The sequence below is a fragment of the Gopherus flavomarginatus genome, chromosome 3, assembly GCF_025201925.1.
Source record: "Gopherus flavomarginatus isolate rGopFla2 chromosome 3, rGopFla2.mat.asm, whole genome shotgun sequence".
Taxonomy (NCBI): domain Eukaryota; kingdom Metazoa; phylum Chordata; order Testudines; family Testudinidae; genus Gopherus; species Gopherus flavomarginatus.
Window position 1 is genome coordinate 216707229 of NC_066619.1, and position 21326 is coordinate 216728554.

Consider the following 21326-nt stretch of genomic DNA (forward strand, 5'->3'; position numbering starts at 1 on the left):
TTTATACAATCTGTTTTACAAAATCGGTTTATGTAAAATCGGAATAATCCCATAGTGTAGACATACCCTATGAGTCTATAGTATGACAGTTTTAGATATACCAACTTTTATCTTTTTAAGTGATTTATATAGCAAAGGGTGTATGTACAATTTACATTTAATTTATAAACAAAATAAGCAGACTCTGAAATTGGATAGTGGAAAACAGGTTAGTGTCATAGCTCTATGATTATGAATAACCTTGATATACCCTGATCATCAAATGACACAGACACTTCTAATTCCCAAAAGATCACTTTTGGTGCTACTGGTTGCTCTCAAGCAATAGGTGGGGCCCTACCAAATTTGCAGCCATGAAAAATGTATCACAGACTGTGAAATCTGGTCTTTTGTGTGCTTTTCTCCTATACTATATAAATTTCACAGGGGAGACCAGCATTTCTGAAATTGGAGTCCTGACCGAAAAGACAGTGCAGGGGGTCAAAGGTTATTTTAGGGATTTGAATATTGCCACCCTTATTTCTGCACTGTCTTCAGACCTGGGCGGCTGTTAGCCAGGCACCCAGCTTTGAAGGCAGTGCCCTGCCAGCAGTAGCACAGAAGTAAGGGTGGCAATACCATACCATGCCACCCTTACTTCTGTGCTGGTGCCTTCAGAGCTGGGCAGCCAGAGAGTGGTGGCTGGTGACTGAGGACCTAGCTCTGTAAGCAGCAGAGCAGAAGTAAGGGTGGGAATATCATACCTTGCCACCCTTACTTCTGCGCTGCTGTTGGCAGCAGCTCTGCCTTCAGACCTGGGCTCCTGACCAGCAGCTTCCACTCTCCAGCTGCTCAGCTCTGAAAGCAGTCACCGCCAGCAGCAGCAGTGCAGATGTAAGAGGACTGTTGCCACCTTACTACCATTCAGTGCGGGTGTTTTGGTTGGCTAGCTCCCAGCACTAAAAGGTTGGGGTGAGGCCAATGCTCCAGGTCAGTCTGATTGACAGGGCGGGCAGGCTAATCAGGGAGTCAGGAGGCCAGAGGGGTCCTGTCCTCCGTGTGATCTGGAATTGCATGCGTCAGGCAGAGTGGGGCCAAGTAAGGTGAAAGCAGGTGAGTTGGGGAGCAGAGCTGTGACAGATCCAGAGGGGCCAGAGACAGCCCAGGGAGAGCAGATCCTGTGCTGAGAGCAGAGCTGCAGCCACAGAGACAGAGACACAGCCCAGGGAGAGCAGATCCTGTGCTGGGAGCAGAGCTGCAGCCACAGAGCCAGGTGTGGTGAGCAACTGGGGCCAGCCAAAAGGGTACCTTGGGCAAAGGGCCCAGCACAGAAAGATACCCCTAGCCAAGGGTCCTTGCAGGCCAAGCTGAGAGGAGGATCTTAACCCGACGGGGGGCTGATGCTGGGAAGAAGGGTCGCACCACCCAAAGCCCGGAGTTGTGTGGCCACCACCATTGTAAGTGTCCAACCCGCAGCATCCCTGCAGCACTGCCAGGGCCTGAGAAGGACACCTGGGACCTACAAGGAACAGACTGCAAAGTGCCTTGATATCCAGAGACACTATCTGTAATGTTCGCTGCCACAAAGCAGGGTGATGTGTTTTCCTTTAACCTTTCCCATTTTTCCTTATTCTTTTTTTTCATTGATTGTTAATTAAACAACTTGTATTTGCTTTGAATTGTGTGAAATGATCAGTGGGTTAGGGAGGGTGCCCAGTGCAGAGGACACCCTAGCCCCTGTCCTAGGTGACCACTGCAGGGTTGAAAGTCGAGCCCCCCAGGAATCCTGGGCCCAGCCTTGTCGGGGTTACAAAGACTCTGCCAGACAGGAGAGCGGAAAGGGAGTTCTCAAGGGCAGGGAGGCCTCTGGATAAAGGAAGCAGGAGCGAGGACTCAGGTCCTTTTGCTAGCCCACTTCACCGGGGTAGTGCAGAAGCCAGGAAAGTTCCCTGCAATAGCGGGACCCTTCCCCCACTTACACAGAGGTAAGGGTAGCAGCACCTCAATCCCCCCTACAATAGCCTTGCAACCCACCCACCCCCAACTCCTTTATGGATCAGGACCTCTAAAATTACAACACTGTGAAATTTCACATTTGAATAGCTGAAATAATAAAATTTATGATTTTTAAATTTCTGTGACCATGGAATTGACCAGAATGGTCTGTGAATTTGGTAGCCCCATAGCAATAGGACATGGAGACCAACTTAGAGTATTTATGTTCTAAGACTGAAAAAATGTTTTTTTTTATCCTGAAAGATAAGCCAAATTTTCCCTTGTACTAGAGTCGTTTTGCACCACTCTCCTCCTTCAAAGCTGCTCTAAAGTTAGTTTACTTGGCCACAGCAGAGTATCCCTATATAAAGGGGTCCTTAGTTGGCATAGTGCTCATGAAGCAGCTCTTACTCCACTACTATTTCTCCTGCTGGCTGGAGAGGAAGGGAATGATCTTGTTCCCCAGAAATTTCTAGCTACCATTAGGCTATTGTACCCACCCATCCTGAGTTGCATGTAACAGTTCTTGGCTGAAACTGAAGATCACATTCCAGAGTGTTCACTGACTTTATGCAGCAAGAATCAGCAGTTACGGAGTCTTGAGTAGAGATGTAACAATGTTGGAAAGTTTTGATTTATTTAGTTTAGTGTTTTTTGTTTAAAGCCATATTAGGGTCACAATCTTGAGTTTAACTCAAAGTGAAATTCAGTCAAACTGAATGAGTTTCACCTTTTTTCACTTGATTTTGATGCATAACTATGAAGTTTGCTGATAGTTCTGTTAAGGTTCATGAAATTTAGTGAAACTTTCATCAACCGTATTTGCACTTTTGAAATTTCATGGAACTTCTTGAGGTTCCTTTTAGTTCTACACTTCTATGGTTTATAGCCGGTTAAATTTTGTTTAGACCATCTCATACAGCTGTAATTCTGAGCCTGCAGAAAAGACCTAAGGCCAAATTCAGAGGTGATGTGCAAGGCTATGTAAATTACACATCTTTCCTTACACTCAGACTCCTTTAGACCAGGGTTTCTCAAACAGGGGTCACCGCTTGTGTAGAGAGAGCCCCTGGCGGACCGGGTCGGTGTGTTTACTTGCCCCATCTGCAGGTCCGTCTGATCACGGCTGCCACTGGCAGCGGATCGCTGCTCCGGGCCAATGGGAGCTACTGGAAGTGACGGCCAGTAAGTCCCTCGGCTCGCACCGCTTCCAGCTGCTCCCATTGGCCCAGAGCAGCGATCCGCTGCCAGTGGGAGCCGTGATCAGCTGGACCTGCAGACAGGACAGGTAAACACACCAGCCCGGTCCGCCAGGGGCTTTCCCTACACAAGCGGCGACCCCTGTTTGAGAAACCCTGCTTTAGACTGTCCCATTTAACATCCATTTTCCAATGTGCAACTGACAATGAGAGACTCTTCATTTGGGGTAATTTACACACCAAGCTGCCAAAAGAGGGTGTAAAAAGGGCCAATCTATAATAGATAATGTAATATAGTTTCCTACACCCTACTGTTCCCTGCCTTTTTTTTTTTTGCTACACTCCTTTCTTCTGGCTCCACCTCATATGAGTTAAGCCAGTTTAGCCTGCCTCCCACACAGACTCTGAGTTAATTCTGAAGCAATATATTCAGTTAAGTTAAATAAGTTAAATATGACTTACACAACTGTAACTAGATGAGAGTCCTCACGGAGTCTAAATTGGGTATAACCTGCACCCCAAAAGAGGTCTTAGAAAGTTAGATCAAATCATAGAATCAGACTTATTGTTTGGATCCTAGGTTTTGTAATAAAATGAGATACAGCATCAGAAACCTGGCATGCTGCAGATTAAATATAGAACTCAAACACAAAAGGAGAGTGACTAACACTTTCTTTGCATATACAAAGATGTTTGTACTGTAACAAAAAAGATGACTGACGCTGATATAAACCATAATTTCTGATTTAACTGATTTGCTTCTTTGCACCATTTGTGTCCCTTTTTTCTTATTTTTGCCCCATTTTCTGATCTTTGTAAATAATAATGGCCATAAGGGGTCAGACCAAAGGTCCATCTAGCTCAGTATCCTGTCTTCCAACAGTGCCCAATGCTAGGTCTCCCAGAGGAAATGAACATGATGATGGATCATCAAGTGATCCATTCCCTGTTGCTCATCTCCAGCTTCTGGCAGTCAGAGGCTAGGGACACCATCCCTGCCCAATCTAGCTAATAGCTATTGATGGACCTAAATTCCTGCATGAATTTATCTAGTTGTTTTTTTAACTCTGTTATAGTCTTGGCCTTCACAACATCTTCTGGCAAAGCGTTCCACAGGTTGACTATGTGAAGAAATACTTCCTTTTCTTTGTTTTAAATCTGCTGCCTATTAATTTCATTTGGTAACCCCTAGATCTTATGTATGAGAGGGAGTAAATAACTCCTTCTTTACTTTTTCCACACTAGTCACGATTTTATAGATGTCAGTCATATCCTCCTTTAGTCATCTCTTTTCCAAGCTGAAAAGTCACGGTCTTATTAATATCTCCTCATATGGAAGCCCTTTCATACCCCTAATCATTTTTGTTTCCCTTTTCTGAACCTTTTCCAATTCCAATATATCTTTTTTGGAGTTGGGGTGACCACATCTGCATGCAGTATTCAAGGTGTGGGCATACTATATTTGTATATAGAGGCAATATGATATTTTCTGTCTTATTATCTATCACTTTCCTAATGATTCCCCATATTCTGTTTGCTTTTTCGACTGCCACTGCACATTGATTGGATGTTTTCAGAGAACTAGTCACAATGACTCCAAGATCTTTCTTGAGTGGTAACAGCAAATTTAGACACCATCAATTTTTATGTATAGTTAGGATAATATTTTCATATGTGCATTACTTTGCATTTATCAACATTGAATTTCATCTGCCTTTTTGTTGCCCAGTCATACAGTTTTGAGAGATATTTTTGTAGCTCTTCTCAGTTTGCCCGGGACTTAATTATCTTGAGTAGTTTTGTATCATCTGTAAATTTTGCCACCTCACTGTTTACCCCTTTCTCCAGATCATTTAAGAATATGTTGAATAGGATTGGGCCCAGTACAGACCTCTGGGGGACATCACTATTTACCTTTCTCCATTCTGAAAACTGACCATTTATCCCTATCCTTTGTTGCCTATCTTTTAACCATTTATCAATCCATGAGAGAACCTTCCCTCTTATCCCATGACTGCCTATTTTGCTTAAGAGCCTTTGGTGAGGGACCTTGTCAAAGGCTTTCTGAAAATCTAAGTACACTATATCCACTGGATCCCCCTTGTCCACATACTTGTTGACCCCCTCAAAGAATTCTAGGAGATTGGTGAGACATGATTTCCCTTTACAAAAAATATGTTGACTCTTCCCCAACAAATTATGTTCATCTATGTGTCTGACAATTTTGTTCTTTACTATAGTTTCAACCATTTTGCCTGCTCCTGAAGTCAGGTTTACTGGCCTGTAATTGTCAGGATCACCTCTGGAGCCCTTTTAAAAAATTGGCATCACATTAGCTATCCTCCAGTCATTTGGTACAGAAGCTGATTTAAATGATAGATTACAGACTACAGTTAGTAAGTCTTCAATTTCACAGTTGAGTTTCTTCAGAACTCTTGGGTTTATACCATCTGGTCCTGGTGACTTCTTACTGTTTATTTTATCAATTTGTCCCAAAACATCCTCTAATGACACCTTAATCTGGGACAATTCCTCAGATTTCTCACCTAAAAAGAATGGCTCAGGTTTGGGAATCTCCCTCACATCCTCAACCATGAAGACCGATGCAAAGAATTCATTTAGTTTCTCTGCAACTAATTTATCATTCTTGAATGTTTCTTTAGCATCTCGATCGTCCAGTGGCCCCACAGATTGTTTAGCAGGCTTCCTGCTTCTGATGTACTTAAAAATAAATTGCTATTAGTTTTTGAGTCTTTGGCTAGCTGTTCTTCTAATTCTTTTTTCGCCTTCCTAATTAAATTTTTACACTTAATTTGCCAGTGTTAATGCATCTTTCTATTCTTCTCACTAGGATTTAACTTTTGCTTTTTAAAGGATCCCTTTTTGCCTCTCACTGCTTCCTTTACTTTGTTGTTTAGCCACGGTGGCACTTTCTTGGTTCTCTTACTACATTTTTTTTAATTTGGAGTATACATTAAAGTTGAACCTCTATTATGGTGTCTTTGAAAAGTTTCCATGCAGCTTGCAGGGATTTCACTTTTGAAGTTGTACCTTTTAATTTCTCTTTAACTAAACTCCTCATTTTTGTGTAGTTCCCGTTTCTGAAATTAAATGCTACAGTGCTGGGCTGCTGTGTTTTCCCTGCCACTGGGATGTTAAATTTAATTATATTATCGTCACTATTACCAAGCAGTCCAACTATATTCATCTGTTGGACAAGATTCTGTGCTCCAATTAGGACTAAACCAAGAATTGCCTCTCCTCTTGTGGGTTCCAGGACTAGCTGCTCCAAGAAGCACTAAGTCTCATATGTATGTGTGGCTTACAAGAAACTCAAGTTGAAGTGGGGCATAAGTTATTCATATTCAAGACCATAAACTGTATACACCTACAACAATAAAATATAAATGTTTGGGACTCACAAATGTTAATAATGAATATATTTTTAATGTTGTAGGTATATATGATTTAATTATAACCTTACAATCCAGCCTGATGAAGGAGCACAATGAAGCTGCATCACCCAAAGCTTCACTGCCCGTCCCTGCTTGTTCATTCCCCAACAGCCTTCTTAGGTGTTCAACGGGCCCACAGTGGAGCTCTATATCAATATGATATAGCAGCAGGTTATCTCCCTGTCTATTCCAATTCTCTTGCAGTAATTAAAACTGTCATAGAGTTCAGTATTTTTGTATCAGGAAGAACATTAGTAGAACTTAGTGGTATAAAGCCTATAAACTCTACAAAAATTAAGTTTAATTTGAACATTTAGAAGAGCTATTGGAAGTTGCTGTAGTCACTTGCAATATGTTGGAGCAATTCAATTAGAAAATGTGATTTTACTGCTAAGTGGTTTCCCCACATAGTTATGTCTTAAAATTTGAGTGGAAAGGAAAACTGTAAGTTTGACAGCTCAAGACAGTTTTCAACCACTTCACATGCAATACAACAAGATTAGTCCATACAAAAAGACAGTTTGTCAGACAAACTAGTGGTGGAAATAAGCTATAGCATTTAGTTGATTAAGCAATGTATCCTTCAAAATGTTTGGTCTGCTAAATAAAATACAGAACATTATAAACTTTCATGGTATTGATGTGGTGACCTTTAATGCCCACATCACACTATATGTTGACTGTAACCTACTAACAAAATCCAGTATTTTAAATATTTCAGATTACCCTGTTATAAATTCCCAAGAAATAATTACATTAATTAATGTTGGTAGTAGTTCAGGAAGCACCTACCACAATGCTATTACCAGTTTGTGAATGTCTACTGCTAACCAGGAATATTTTGTACATTCTAATGTTCCTCATTAGCCACCAAGAACTAATGGATCTCAAATGAATCACATTATTTAATATATTATCATGAAATGCCATGGAAGAAAAAGTAATAGCCTAAATAAACATGCAAATTCTACTATAGCTAATGAAAAATCACTGCCTGGAGAGAAATATAATCTACATAAATTATCCTCATCACCCACCCAGTCTTCCAGCACCTGCAGTTAGCCCACATTGGTAGCTTGGGAGAATAGATGCACTTTGCAGCACTATTTGACCATTGGAATGATTGAATACTGGATGGAATGATGGAATACTGGATCCAGTTATGGTGTCTACAATACAAGAAGATGTTGATAAATTGGGGAGGGTTCAGACTAAGAGGGAAGGTGAGAGCACACACACACACACACACACACACCCGCCTCCCAAAGATAATTACAATCCCTTCCAATAACATTCCCTTACCACTCAGTTGGATTTTACCAGCTAATAAAATATAGGACCATTCTATGGTTATGGCTTGAATTCCCTGCTCCAGCTACTTCTGAACAGGAATGAGCACCAGTTACTGAAACTCTAGCAATAAAGCCTTTACATTTGTATTCCCAGACATAGCCCTGATGTTGTGGAGGCAGACAGTTCCATGTGAACCCTATTGATATCTGCAAAGAAGCCTGAAAACTCCACCGAACATAACATTCTTGACTGTGTTTTCAGATAGAGAGAGCCTAAATTAACCAGGCTGTACCACTTGGAACAGTTCTGTTGATTGGGACATTGCAGATAGCATGGTGTAACTAAAGAAATCTCTCTTTGCCTCCAGCACAACCATGGTTTATGACCTCAAAAAGCCTCTGTGCCACAGGCAGAGTTGGCATGAAGCCTATGACACTTGTGCTCTAACCAGCTTCCCTCCTACTTCATCTGTCTCAGGCTATCAGGATACCAAGGTGACCTGTGAGGATGACGCAGGGAAGGAGTATGTTAAGGGGCCATTGTGTTTACAGATACGTACAATGAGTCATACTCTCTTGCTCCATACTATTTATTACCTGGATTGTAGTTTGCTTTAATTCATTTTTCATTCACTCCTCACTCCTCTTTTTCTTGTCTTTGATTCCATTTTTTACATTTTGTTTCTATTTACACCTCTATTTTCTAGGTTTCTTTTTGCTTCTGTATTCCTTTTTTAACTCTATTTCCCTTCTCCCCTTTCTCCATTTCTCTAAAACTCTATTTCCCTTCTCCCCTTTCTCCATTTCTCTAAAAGTCTTTTCCTTCCACTATTCCACCCCAGTTGCTGCCTTTTCCAGTTTTTCTCTTCCTACCTTGCATGGTTTCATCCCCTACTCCGCTAATCTTCCCTCTGCAGAAATATCAAAAAGTTGAATAAAATAGATAGCATACAAACTGATACTGATAAGGACAACAATTACCAGTCAATGCAAAGAAGATGGCAAAATTACTTCATCAGCTAAATCAATAAGAGAATTCACACAACTATCTACTGACATTGTTTATGAAAAATAACTATTATTGAGTTAAAGCCAAATGAACAGGGCCAAATTCTGACCATACTTGGCAGTTTACAGAGCAGAGCAGAAAACCCATTTGAAAATATTTGTTTGGAAACCTAGGCACAGTGCAATGGGTACTCTATTGTTTTAGAAAAAGTGTGGTTGTCTGACAAAAGGAGTATGGCTAGCCATTATTCCTACAGAACATTTCCTGTAAGGATTAATGCTGACCTCATTATCACTCATTTCCACACTTTCTAACCTCCTCAGAACAAAGAACACAGGGACAGATGGGGATGTCTTGGCAGACAGGAAGAAAGGCAAAGGTGGGGGAGTAGCCTTGTACATCAATGATGAAATTAAATGTAGCGAAATAAGATGCGATGGAATGGATAAGACGGAGTCCGTCTGGGCAAAAATCACGCTGGGTAAAAAAGCAACTAGAGCTTCCCCTGAGATAGTGCTTGGGGTGTGCTACAGACCGCCGGGATCGGATTGGGATATGGATAGAGACCTCTTTAATGTCTTTAGTGAAGTAAACACAAAGGGGAAATGTGTGATTATGGGGGACTTCAACTTCCCGGATATAGACTGGAGGACGAGTACTTGCACGAATAATAGGGGTCAGATTTTTCTGGATGTGATTGCGGATGGATTTCTTCATCAAGTAGTTGAAGCACCTACTAGAGGGGATGCCATTTTAGACTTGGTGTTGGTGAGCAGTGAGGACCTTGTAGAAGAAATGGTGGTAGGGGACAACCTTGGTTCGAGTGATCATGAGCTGATTCAGTTCAAACTAGATGGAAGGATAAACAAATGTAGATCTGCGATTAGGGTTTTTGACTTCTCGAGGGCTAATTTTAAAGAGTTAAGGAAATTAGTTAGGGAAGTGGATTGGACGGAGGAATTAGTGGATTTAAATGTGGAGGAGGCCTGGAATTACTTTAAGTCGCAGCTGCGGAGACTGTCGGAAGCCTGCATCCCGAGAAAGGGGAAAAGAACCATGGGCAGGAGTTGCAGGCCAAACTGGATGAGCAAGCAACTCAGAGAGGGGATTAGACAAAAGCGGAAAGCTTACAGGGAGTGGAAGGAAGGCAGGATCAGTAAAGAAAGCTACCTTGCTGAGGTCAGAACATGTAGGGATAAGGTGAGGAAGGCTAAAAGCCGCATTGAACTGGAACTTGCAAAGGGAATCAAAACCAATAGTAAAAGGTTCTACAGCCACATAAATAAGAAGAAAACAAAGAAAGAAGAAGTGGGGCCGCTATACACTGAGGATGGAATGGAGGTTAAGGATAACCTAGGCATGGCCCAACATCTAAACAAGTACTTTGCCTCGGTTTTTAATAAGACTAGTGAGGAACCTTGCGATGATGGAGAGATGATAAACGGGAATGTGGATATGGAAGTGGATATTACTGCAACTGAGGTAGAGGCCGTACTTGAACAGCTCGATGGGTCGAAGTCGGAGGGCCCGGACAATCTCCATCCGAGGATATTAAAGGAACTGGCGCGTGAAATTGCGAGCCCGTTAGCGAGAATTTTTAAGCGATCGATAATCTCGGGTGTTGTGCCGTATGACTGGAGGATTGCTAATGTAGTTCCTATTTTTAAGAAAGGGAAAAAGAGTGATCCGGGTAATTATAGGCCTGTTAGCTTGACGTCTGTAGTATGTAAGGTCTTGGAAAAAATTTTAAGAGAGAAAGTAGTTAAGGACATAGAGGTCAATGGTAATTGTGACGAATTGCAACACGGATTTACTAAAGGTAGATCGTGCCAAACCAATCTGATCTCCTTCTTTGAGAAGGTGACGGATTACTTAGATAAAGGAAATGCGGTAGATATAATTTACCTAGATTTCAGTAAGGCGTTCGACACGGTTCCGCACGGGGAGCTGTTAGTTAAATTGGAAAAGCTGGGAGTGAATATGAAAGTTGTAAGGTGGATAAGGAACTGGTTAAAGGGGAGACTCCAGAGGGTCGTATTGAAAGGTGAACTGTCGGACTGGAAGGAGGTCACCAGTGGAGTCCCTCAAGGATCGGTTTTGGGACCGATCTTATTTAACCTTTTTATTACTGACCTTGGCACAAAGAGCGGGAATGTGCTAATAAAGTTTGCGGATGACACGAAGCTGGGGGGTATTGCTAACACGGAGAAGGACAGGGATGCTATTCAAGAAGATCTGAACCACCTTGTAAACTGGAGTAATAGAAATAGGATGAAATACAATAGTGAGAAGTGCAAGGTCATGCATTTAGGAACTAATAATAAGAATTTTGGATATACGTTGGGGGCGCATCAGTTGGAAGCGACGGAAGAAGAGAAGGACCTTGGGGTACTGGTTGATAGCAGGATGACTATGAGTCGCCAATGTGATACGGCTGTTAAAAAAGCAAATGCGATTTTGGGATGCATCAGGCGGGGTATTTCCTGCAAGGATAAGGAGGTGTTAGTACCGTTGTATACGGCGTTGGTGAGACCCCATCTGGAATACTGTGTGCAGTTCTGGTGTCCCATGTTCAAGAAGGATGAATTCAAACTGGAACAGGTTCAGAGACGGGCTACGAGGATGATCCGAGGAATGGAAAAACTGCCTTATGAAAGGAGACTCAAAGAGCTTGGCTTGTTTAGCCTGGCCAAAAGAAGGCTGAGGGGGGATATGCTCGCCCTATATAAATATATCAAGGGGGTTAACGTTAGGGAGGGAGAGGAATTATTTAAGTTTAGTACTAATGTAACCACGAGGACGAATGGGTATAAACTGGATATTAGGAAGTTTAGGCTTGAAATTAGACGAAGGTTTCTGACCATTAGGGGAGTGAAGTTCTGGAATAGCCTTCCGAGGGAAGTAGTAGGGGCAAAAGACTTTCCTGGCTTTAAGACAAAGCTTGATAAGTATATGGAGGGGATGTTATGATAGGATCGTTAATTTGGGCAATTGATCTTGAATTACCACCAGACAGGTCTGCTCAATGGTCTGCGGGGAGATGTTGCATGCGATGGGTACTGAGTTGCTGCGGAGAACTCCTTCTTGGGTGCTGGCTGGTGACTCTTGCCCACATGCTCAGGGTTTAGCTGATCGCCATATTTGGGGTCGGGAAGGAATTTTCCTCCAGGGCGGATTGGCAGGTGCCCTGGAGGTTTTTCGCCTTCCCCTGCAGCGTGGGGCACGGGTCGCTTGCTGGTGGTGTCTCTGCAGCTTGAGGTCTTCAAACCATTTTTGAGGATTTCAAAAACTCAATCCTGGGATAGGTGTTGTATAAAATTGGATGGGTGGGGTCCTGTGGCCTGCCTTGTGCAGGAGGTCAGACTAGATGATCAGATTGGTCCCTTCTGACCTATGAGTCTATGAGTCTATGAGTCTATGAGAATAAAGCCCACGGGAGCTTTGCTACCACGTAGGATAAGAGAGAGCCGCTGAGCAGCACAGAAGGGTTGGCCTTCTGTGCAAATGCGTCAGCTCTCCATAGAAGCTCAGATCTGTGAACTTTATATCTGTACATCTCGAGTTGCCTTTAGCTCTGGAGGGCCACAACCTCAGTTCAAACTTCTGGATGTCAAACCATGCAAACTTGAAATACAAACATAAGAATGTCCATACTGGGTCAGACATCTAGCCCAGTATTCTGTCTCTGACAGTGGCCAGTGCCAGATTCTTCTGGCACTTGGAGGTTTAGGGAAACCCAAAACACAGGTTTGCATCTCTATCTTGGCTAACAGCCATTGATGGGCCTATCTTCCATGAACTGTCCTTAGTGAAGATGGTGGCACCTGACAACTCTGCCCTGTACTGACACCATCAATGGAGAGGAAAAATCCAATCTCTTTAAATACAAATTTAATCTAATCCAGTAAAACAAACACTTTTATGCTCTAATCATAATTATATAGTTTTGTAGCATCTCCAGAGTGTGAAGTTAAGGTTATCTGAATACCTCAACTGTGCATTTCCATACTTCTAATAAATTTAGATTTGTTTAAAATTTGTTTAAAATCTTAACTCTGAATTTCCTGGGTTTGCAATATTTCTTTGGGGGGAAATTACAACATGCCTATAATATTTTTATGCTTAACTCCTGTTATATATAAAAACAGGAATTAAGGGTATGTGTGTGTATTATAATTTCCTTTGTCCTCCTCATCAATTTCTATGGATGCTTTCAGAGTGAATTGTAGTTTTATGAATTCAAATCCCCTGTGCTTAACATTTTTTTTCAAATAAAATACATTTTTCTATCTAACGTCCATATAAAATACAGAAATAAAAATATATATGGTAAAATTATGAGCAAGTATTATACCATTATTGTGAAATCTATATTGATTTCTGTAAGTATCTCTCTTTATGCCTTTATCTTCCTTATTTAGACATATTAAAATAACCTTACCTGAGCCACTATGATGTGTACATGGTTAAATAGAGTAACCAAATGATATTTTTGCTCTTACCCTCATCCTCTTTCACTCTTCTATACTATTCACACCCTTACCCCCTCCCCAGCCCCCCACTCTCCCCAATTCTATATTTCACAACTGTAATTTGGATGGTGTTTGAGGGCAGGGATCAGGACTTTGTCTTCTCTGAAGTGCCTCTGGGTGCTATAAAATTCCTGTATCATAGTAATAATAATTTACCTTCCAAGCGCTCAGTCCTGCTCTAATATAAATCAATGGCAGAATTTCCAGTTATATCAGTGTGGCAGGATCAGGCCTCAAGGGATTAAGGAATAAATTGAGCATTACAGAAAATAGCTGTTTATGACCATGTAACTAGCATGTCTAAATCCTGACTATACTAAATAAAATGTGAATAAGGTGCTGGAACTTGTAGAATACAGTCAAACCTTGGGGTATGTTGGGTATTTTGTAAATCAAGTAAAACTGAACACTGCCCTAAACTACTTCTAGCCATAAGTTTGGATTTTCTTTTTTAAAAGAAATCTTTCAGTGGTGAAATAAGGGAACTAATCCTTAACAGTAAGGAAACTGGGGTATTGTGAATATATATATTCTTGGCTAATGCATGCCAGTGTTGTAACGTTTGATCGTATCAGTTATTTCTCATAAAGCTTTACAAAACATTGCTACTGACTCAACTGCCATAAGACATGACACTCTAGTGTGACAGACAGAAAATCTGGAAAAACTGTACCTCTAAAATTATGATGGGCCAAAATCAGAAGTTACATCAGTGGGGATTTTATTGGTTATAAGTAGGCATATCTTAATTGTCCAGCTAGCAGAAGATCCAGATGATATGCGGGGGAGGAAGATGAGGGGGACAGCGGGAAAGTATAACAGAAAATGGAAAGTTCCTGGTAATGAACCTTTAGAGGAACCTTAAATGAGTTTCAAGTTTGAAATGAAACCTGAACCCATTTTTATGTGACTTTAAGTTTTAAAAGGACATTTACGCAACTCTGTTACGGCTTTGAATGTCAAAGAGAAGGATTGCCCCCATTGTCACTTACATTAGATAACTGTGAACAATATTTTGTATAAAGCTGTGATGTAAAAATGGGTTGATATTAATAACTATAGTTTGTTTATTAAGGGCTTGACCCTTATAATTAATTAAAGAAGATTTAAAATGTTCTACCCCCCTCTTTTCTTTGATATTTGTGGTATTTACTATTCTTGGTTTTAATTCCATGTTAGCAATACATAAATGAAAAAGTAAAATATATTTGCTAAGGAGGCAGAAGGGGAAAGGCTTTAGCAGTGAAAAGCAAACATGAGGATGTAGGAAGTTGTAAGATAAACTAGAAGGCTCTGCACATATGTTTTATACCTTCCTACCCTCCTGCTTTGTGTTTCCTTCTGAAACCTCAGTCTATCTCAGCATGTAAGTTATTCTCTTACTATCCTGCCCGCCATGCAAAATACAGTAGAACCTCAGAGTTACAAACATCTTGGAAATGGAGGTTGTCCATAACTCTGAAATGTTCACAACTCTGAGCAAATATTGTGCTTGTTCTTTCAAAAAGTTTACAGCTGAACATTGACTTAATTCAGCCTTGAAACTTTACTATGTAGAAGAAAAATGCTGCTTTCCCTTTATGTTTTTAGTAGTTTACATTTAACACAGTATTGTGCTTTTTTTTGTTGCTGGTGCCTGATTACATGCGTCTGGTTCCAAGTGAGTGGTGTGGTTGACCGGTCAGTTCATAACTCTGGTGTTTGTAACTCTGAGGTTCTACTGTTCAATGTAGGTTGCCTCTGAATTTGATCCATTTCATTTGTAACAGGGAAGGTAGTGTTGAGGCAATATTATTTAGATTAGAACACTATTGCACTCCCCCTTCTTTCTGCACCTCTCAGCTTAACTCCTTGCTGAAGTATAGGCCAGAGATCTGTCCTAACAGAAAGCATTACACAGAGTTAAACCACAGGGCTATTGTATGTAAAATCTCTGATAAGTAGGTGTTAATAGTTCTGAGTGACCTGAAAAGAGAGAGTAGGGAACAGGTTCTTATGTCTACTCTAATTACTCCAATTTTACAGAATTCGATTTTTGGAAACAGATTGTATAAAGTCGAGTGCATGCGGCCACACTAAGCACATTAATTCTGCAGTGTGCGTCCATAGTACCGAGGCTAGCATCTACTTCTGGAGTGTTGCACTCTGGGAAGCTATGCCATAGCTATCCCATAGATCCTGCAGTCTCCCCCACCCATTGGAATTTTGGGTTGAGATCCCAATGCCTAATGGGGCAAAAAATATTGTCAGGGGTGGTTCTGGATAGATGTCGTCGGGCCCCCCTCTCCCTCCCTCCCCCCCTCCCTCCCTCCATGAAAGCAACAGCAGACAACCGTTTTGCGCCTTTCTTCCTGGGTTACCTGTACAGATGCCATACCACGACAAGCATGGAGCCCACTCAGCTCAATGCAGCAGTCATTAACATTGTAAACACCTTGCGCATTATCATGCAGTTTATGCTGAACCAGAATCTGCAAAACCAGGCGAGGAGGAGGCAGCCACGCAGCAATGAGAGTGATGAGGACATGGACACATAAGTCTCCCAAACCACTGGCCACAGTGCTTTGGAGATCATGGCGTTAATGGGGCAGGTTCATGCCATGGAACACTGATTCTGGGCCCAGGAAACAAGCATAGACAGGTGGGACTGCATAGTGTTGCAGGTGTGGGACGATTCCCAGTGGCTGCAAAACTTTTGTATGCATAGGGCCACTTTCATGGAACTTTGCAACTTGCTTTCCCTTGCCCTGAAGCGCCAGAATACCAAGATGAGAGCAGCCCTCACAGTTGAGAAGTGAGTGGCAATAGCCCTCTGGAAGCTAGCAACACCAGACAGCTACCGGTCAGTCGGGAATCAATTTGGAGTGGGCAAATCTACTGTGAGGGCTGCTGTGATGCAAGTAGCCAACACAATTACTGAGCTGCTGCTACCAAAGGTAGTGACTCTGGGACATGTGCAGGTCATATTGGATGGATTTGCTGCAATGGGATTCCCTAACTGTAGTAGGGCGATAGATGGAACCTATATCCCTATCTTGGCACCGGAGCACCAGGGCAGCCAGTACGTAACTCGCAAGGGATACTTTTCAATGGTGCTGCAAGCATTGGTGGATCACAAGGGACATTTCACCAAAATCAACATGGGATGGCTGGGAAGGGTTCATGACGATTGCATCTTCAGGAACACTAATTTGTTTAAACGGCCACAGCAAGGTATTTACTTCCCAGACCAGAAAATAACTGTTGAGGATGTTGAAATGCCTATAGTTATCCTTGGGGACCCAGCCTACCCCTTAATGCCATGGCTCATGAATCCATACACAGGCAGCCTAGACAGTAGTCAGGAGCTGTTCAACTATAGGCTGAGCAAGTGAAGAATGGTGGTAGAATGTGCATTTGGACGTTGAAAGGGTCACTGGCGCACTTTACTGACTCGCTCAGACCTCAGCCAAACCAATATTCCCATTGTTATTGCTGCTTGCTGTGTATTGCACAATCTCTGTGAGAGTAAGGGGGAGACATTTATGGTGGGGTGGGAGGTTGAGGTAAACAGTGCAGCCAGACACCAGGGCGATTAGAAGAGCACACCAGGAAGTGTTGGGCATCAGAGAAGCTTTGAAAACCAGTTTCATGACTGGCCAGGCTACGGTGTGAGAGTTCTATTTGTTTCTCCTTGACGAAAACCTGCTCCCTTGATTGACGCATTCCCTGTAAGCCTTTAACTTCTATTTATAGCCTTTCCCCCATCTTAGTTCCTATTGACTCAGCTATTAAATGATAATTATGTGTGGAACCCACAAGATTCCTTGCCCATCTTGGAATGGTTTCAGAAACAGCTACTCAGCATGTCTAGAAACTGCCACACCCTATTCTGGATGTTTCTGGACCCTCCTAGATGAGTTACTCCACAGAGACACAGCACATTCTATACTAAAATCCCTCCTCTGCCCCAATTCTGGACCTGCCAGAGAACCAAAAGATCAGTTATTGACCTAGTGCTACCCACTATGCCTCTTCCATGATCCTTGTTTGTTTGTTTCTGTTTTGTTTGTCTTATTATTTTAAATGTAAGAGAAAGAACGACAGAATATGATTATGAATTAATTAATTTATTAATAATGGTAGCCCTGGCCAACATTGGGGCACCAGTGTGCTGGAACTGTATAAATATATAGTGGCAGAAGCTTCCTTCCCTGAAGATCTAATTAAATAGATAAGACAAAGGCTTGGAGGAAAGGAAACATTAGAATACCTGCTTTACAACCAGAGAGAGACGAGTTAAAAGGAGCAAGGGAGGGGGAGACACAAAGGGAGATGGGGAAAGGAAGGAAGAGACAGAAGAGGAAGGGAAAGATGGAGAGAAGAGGGAGTGAGGTTGGGGGAATAGTCATGGAGGAGGCAGGAGGAGGTTAGAACAAACCGCCTATCAGCTACAGATAATAATGCCCCAGATCTAAACTAAAGAAATCAATATGTGATAACATCACAAATGTAAAGGGGATGTGAAGCTGGGAGAAAGGTTCCTCCCCAGGGATCTGGCCTATATCCCGGGGAGTGGAAAAGGGCTGTTCTGCCCCTCATGCTGCACTTTTTACTCTGGCTGCTAAGTGCTTGTTCTGTCCCTGGGAATTTTACCTCCCTCTGAGCCCACAAGACCTGGAGGAAGGGACATGTCATCCCCACTCCCCTAATCTGGTCCAGCTCCTGGAGAAAGTGAAAGGGGATTTCCCCCATAGCCCATGATGCTGCTGTATAGCTGTTACAGAGGCTGCTGGGGGAGTCCTTCTGGCTCTAGAGGTTTTAAGGGGGGAAAGGAACTTGATAGATGGTAATGTTAAAGGGAGATGATATACTGCTTTCCAGTGAAGGCACTTATTTATTTAGTATTTATAGCACTCCATCTGAGCTGTTGAATACATTTATCTTTCACAGGTAGCAGTGGTTCAAAGAAAGGAAAGATTTATGATCTGAAGAAATATTGACACTTTTTGATTCACAGAGCTTCTACATGCTTAGTGCAGTGAGGAAAAAATTGGACACATTTGGTTGTGACAACGCTCAGTGAGATTTTTCTCACACAAAATATCAAATGTCAGATGTGCTCTATCTGTGCTAGAGGGAAGAGGAATATAGATGAGGTCAGACACTCAATGTGTGTGATATGACATTTCATAGCATTTCCTTTCACACTTGCTACATTTTGTAGCATTTTAAACTACTCAGAAAAATTGTGTGACATTTCTAACGTTATTAAAGAAAACCTTTGAACATAGGGATTTTCAATTAATTATGCTGCCTCTAAAATCAGTGAGACAGAAGAGTGTCTCCCAAGCACCACATCAGTGTGTATCAGGAATAAAGGCCAGGAATTGCAATGGGCAGGTACTTGAAATATGACTTTCATTTCATGAACCTTGATAACTGCAGGAGCATGAATTTTTGATACAATAGATATGCTTATGCCTGCTCATGCTCAGGAAGGGAAGTTAAAGACCTTTTTCTCTAAGCAAATAAATCATAATCTCTGCTTCAAGTACAGAGGTAGCGTTGATTGTTTTGTGACTCTCTACAGAGGAGATGGTAACTGTTAGAAAAGTCAAAATGTGTTGTCATAAATGATTGTTTAAAACAATTCTACAAAATATTGTGGTGAGAACTGCTCAGTTTTTCCTTTTCAACTTTTTTAACATTTTCCTCAATTTATGAAGGTGTTAACATTAAAGAAGCAGCTGGACAACCACTGATATAAAAAATTCAGAATCCACATAAATTATGAGGAACAGGAAGAGAGAAGAGGCAGAAGCAAAGCAACTAAAAACCTTTCACAGACAGTCAGCGTTTGTGAGTAATTTACATGCAAGACTGCTGTGCACTCTTGTTAGACACTTTTGACAATGGAATGGCAATGGAAAAATGCAGTGAGTTAGGGGGTATGGTTGGACTGGGATTTTTTTTCCCAGTTTTTGGAAAAAAATGTGTGTTTTTCTTTTTATATATGTAGACTCATAAACTTTCAGGTCAGAAGGGATCATCATAATTATCTAATCTGACTTACACATTGCAGGCAGCAGAACCTCACCCACCCGCTCCTGAAATATACCCCTAAACTCTGGCTGAGTTACTGGAGTCCTCAAATCATGGTTTAAAGACTTCAAGTTACAGAGAATTCATCATTTACACTCAGACTCACTGACAGCAATTCCAGAGCCCAGGGCAGAACAGTCAGTGGGCCCCCACACACCCGCAAACCATGTCTGACCTGACATTTGGGTGGTGCTACACCTGCATTGGCTGGTGCCCAGCAAGCTGCTGGCTGGGCTGCTGCATGCAGTCTTCTGGCACGGCCAGGGCTTCCACATGCCCACTCAGTAGGGTTGCCAACTATCTTATCATGCAAACCCAAAGACCCTTGCCCTGCCCCTGCCTTACCCCTTCCCTGAGACCACATCCCTGTTCTACCACTTCTCCAAGGCCCTGCCCCTGCTCACTCCATCCCCCCTCCCTCCATCACTCGCTCTCTCCCACCCTCATTCACCTTCACCAGGCTGATGCAGGGGGTTGGAGTGCATGATCTGAGGGGAGTGGGAGAGTTTGGGTGTGAGAGGTGGTCTGAGGTGTGGGCTCTGGGAGGGATTTTGAGTGTGGGAGGGGGTGCAGGCTCTGGGAGGGAGTTTTGGTGTGGGAAGGGGTGCAGGGATCAGGCTCTGGGAGGGAGTTTGAGTGCGGGATGGGGTGTGGGGCTAGGGCTCTGGGAGGGAGTTTGAGTGTGGGAGGGGGCGCAGGGTATGGGCTCTGGGAGGGAGTTTGGTGCAGGAGGGGTCTGAGAGGAAATTTGGGTGTGGGGTCCAGGCTCTAGGCTGGGGCAGGGGTTGGGTTGCAGGAGAGGGTCAGAGGGCCAGTGCTTATCTTGGGGGGCTCCTGAAAGTGACTGGCACACCCCTCTGGCAGTGGCTCCTAGGTGGGGCATGCAGGGGTTCTCCGCATGCTGCTGCCCACAGGCACTGCCCCTGCAGCTCCCATTGGCCAGAGTTCCTGGGCTGTGCGCTGAGACCCCCTACCGCCCCCATCTGCACCCCAGGGGCCGCAGGGACGTGCCAGCCACTTCCAGGAGCAGCACAGAGTGAGGGCAAGCAGGAAGCCTGTCTTAGCCCCACTGCGCTGCTCTCAGCAGTTGCCGGGGCCCCCTGGGCCCTTTTAAATGACCTAGCCCCTTGGCAATTGCCCCATTTGCCCCCCTCATCAGTGGGCCTGTTTACACTAATTTAAACCTGCAAGTGACCTGAGCCCCATGCTGCAGGGGAAGGCAAAAAAAACCCCAGGGTCTGTGACAATCTGACCCAGGGAAAATTCCTTCCTGACCCCAAATAGGGTGATCAGTTAGACTCTGAGCATGTAGGCAAGACCCACCGGGCAGATATACCTGGGAAAGAATTCTCTGTAGTAACTCAGAGCTGTCCCCAGCTAGTGTCCCATCACCAGATGTTGGGGATTTTTGCTACTGGCAGTCACCAAGGGGCCACATGCCATCATACAGAGTCCCGTCATACCATCCCTCCATAAAGTTATCAAGCACAGTCTTGAAGCCAGTTTGGGTTTTTCCCTCTATTGCTCCAGTTGGAAGGCTGTTTCAGAACTTTACACTTCTGATAGTTAGAAATCTTCATCTAATTTCGAGCCTAAATTGGTTGATGGACAATTTATATCCATTTGTTCTTGTGTCTACATTGGTGATTAACTTAAATAACTCCTCTCCCTCCCTGGTATTTATCCCTCTATGTATTTATAGAGAGCATTCAGCCTTCTTTTGGTTAGGCTAAACAAGCCAAGCTCTTTGAGTCTCCTTTCATAAGGTAGGTTTTTCATTC